The sequence below is a fragment of the Hyaena hyaena genome, unplaced genomic scaffold (genome assembly GCF_003009895.1).
Source record: "Hyaena hyaena isolate Hyena2069 unplaced genomic scaffold, ASM300989v1 scaffold_177, whole genome shotgun sequence".
NCBI classification, from domain to species: Eukaryota; Metazoa; Chordata; class Mammalia; order Carnivora; family Hyaenidae; genus Hyaena; species Hyaena hyaena.
In genome coordinates this window covers 2,397,211-2,400,239 of record NW_024080810.1, presented here as the reverse complement: position 1 = coordinate 2,400,239, position 3,029 = coordinate 2,397,211, and the positions used below count along the sequence as shown (strand labels likewise).

At 34.6% G+C, this 3,029-nt stretch overlaps 1 pseudogene; it reads left to right on the top strand.

The window, feature by feature from the left end:
• Positions 1-759: 759 nt before the first annotated feature.
• Positions 760-964, top strand: LOC120237351 (annotated as a pseudogene).
• Positions 965-3,029: the final 2,065 nt, after the last annotated feature.

Genomic DNA, 3,029 nt, shown 5'->3' with positions numbered 1-3,029 from the left:
GAGGAACAAGGGGGAGAAGAAGGGGGAAATGGTGGGGGAAAGGGAGAGAGGCAAACCATGAGAGACTCTTGAATGCTGACAAAAACTGAGGACTGATGGATGTGGGGGGAAGAGGGGATGGGCATGGGGGAGGACACTTGTGGGGATGAGCACTGGGTGTTACGTGGAAACTAATTTGATAATAAACTATTTGTAAAAAAAATAAAAATAAAATAAAATAAAATATATTCTAATGATGAGTATCCAGGATCTATCATTCTTTTCTTGAAAAACTGATAAAGATAGTCTTTTGGAAAAGCTCCTTATCACACTTATTTAGAAACATCTGAATTCAATTTACATCCAAAGAGTAGACTTCTCTACTCAGTAGATCATATTATCAAAACACATTTTCATCCATTGAAAGATATAGATATATTATTCCTACTAATACCCAAATGGAAGGTAACACTCTTCCTTTCAAACAAGAACATTTAGATTAAGAGCTGAAATAGCCCATCCACTAATATGGCAGCTGACCAAATGTATGATTTTTATTGGATTTTTCCCCCAATCTGTTGGAAAGTGTCTAACATTGTAGCAGATATTTCTTTTGAACTCTTGCCCAGAATTGGATTGGATTGCTAATATGCTAATATATATATATATATATGCAATATGCAGTCTCTCTCTGCCCCTCCCCTGCTCACGAGTGTGTGGATGTATATGTGTGTCTATCTATCTATCTATCTATCTATCGATAGATAGATAGATAGATAGATATCTTCTCAGCCTTTTGGCTAAGATCAAGTGCAGTATCTGTTCTTATCAGTTTATCTGTGTGTGTGTGTGTGTGTGTGTGTGTGTGTGTGTGTGTGTATAAGCACCACGGACTTTCAGTATTTTTTCTTGAAGACTATACAACATGTTGAGAAATATTTTCTAGTTCATTGCCTTAACCACTTGGCCACTGAGAAATTTTTTCTAAAGGAACTTCTTTCCTCAGCCCTTAATGTGCTGTTCATCTTACTTGTAACAGTATTGACACCATGCCAAAGCTACCAATGAGAACTCTCTGACACTGGGGAAAGTAATCAGTCCAATCACATATTTGAACTGAGTGGTTAAACATGCCAAGGCTCTTTTGTCTGTTTATGCCTAGAGTCACACATTTAGAATAAGAAACTACTCAATTTTCATCATTCAATAATAATTTATTAATAGTGACAAATAATACCAGGAAGCTTGGTACAGATGAAGAGACCTAATTCCTCTCCTTAAGGAGCTCCTATTGTACAATCACCCTATTCTCACCTTCTTTAGGTGTCCTGATATGGGTCCATGAGAGGAAAGAAAGAAAGCTACTTGGGGGATGCCTTCATTCATAGAATTATCCCCATTATTCATGTTTCTCTAGATTAACTCACCTCAGTTTTCCAAATTAATGCCTTTCAGTCTAATAATAGACATTCACCCTTCTTTCAAGTTGTCCATAGTAATCCCTTAACCAAATAATGGCTAACTGTGTCTGCAGGGTCCCCTCTCTAAAATACATTTGATTCTCAGACTGAAGTAGGTTTGGGACAAGCACATTTGAATTTCTTCTGAGAAGTTACTGATAGTAGTTTTTCAAAATACAATCTTAGCAGTGTGATGAGGGGGAAAAAACAAAACAAGCCCCTTTTTGTTGCTGATTCAGAAGAGTTCTCAAACTACATGTTTCTATATTTTAGGTGAGAAGAAACCCACAATTTATGAATTACCAGATGTGTGTTATAGATAGCTTCACATAAGCCTCAAGACAGTCTTATGTGTTGGTGAATTTAGTCCAATTTTATGGAAGATAGAAAATTCAAGAGGCAGATAGCTTACCTGAGGAAGTCTAGAATTCAAACATAGGTCTGCATTGCTACAAAGTATGTTTTATTGCTATTATAAGACAAAGCCTGAACATTAAAGAGGTATAAATGCATGTATCTTGAAACCATTTTCCTTAAGGTGATAAAGCACAGGTAATAAAGACCACTCTGATTAAAAAAAACAAATTCTGAGCTTATTTACTTGCTAGACAAGGGAACAGAGTGCACACAGGAGTGAAGAAATTGTTTAAGTTGGCCATTTAAGGAGAAAATACTATGGTGGGTGAGGAATTCACAGACTCATTGTTCAGTTAAGGAACCAAGGCCTACACTCTGGATGAGACAGAATGAGACCATAAATCTGTGTACTGTTGGTTAAAAAAGTTCTATTGTTTGTGGGTCAGGAAACAGTCTTCAGTAAGAAAAAAAGTTTCTACAAATAGAGACCTCATAGTTTATGGTCATTTAACAGCTTCAGGTGGTTAGAACCAGTTATGGTGAAAAGTAGTATTTGGGTTTTTAGTTGTTTGTTTGTTTGTTTGATTGATTTTTAAGTATGTTGAAGATTTATTTAATATATCCATAAGGGAATTATCAAGGTGGCAAATGTGTTTCAAAGGAGAGACATTTGTATTTATAGTCACTGAAAGAATGAAGACTAGGATAAAATTGGTAAATTATATGTAAAACTGATTAATGCCCTTTAGGGCAGTACTGTAAACTTTATCTTGTAAACTCTTTTACATAAAAAGAAAATACATTTGCATATCTACTAGACAACATTTATTTGCATTATTATTTATTGTACCATTTGCATCATTATGTTTTCTGTGAGTTAACAGATAAATATATAGAAGGGTAAAACACCCCAGTCAACAGTAAACAGTAAGTAAGACAAATCTACAATATCCTGAACAATTAGAAAATTCTTAGGTGGACCTCTATGATAATGCTTTAGTAAAACATTGAAAGATATATATTTATCTTTTTGTCTCTTTCCAAATGTGGATATTTTTCCTCAATATTCCTCCCTTGTAATAAAAAATGATCACCAATGATCACAGAAGTGATGAATGCATGTTTTTGGCTTGCTATCTGGACACAAGATTTACAAAATTTGTTAACTTGTATAAGGTCATTATAGTATGGTCAAGAAATGCAGAATTAAATGGTAATTAGTAAATACTAGAA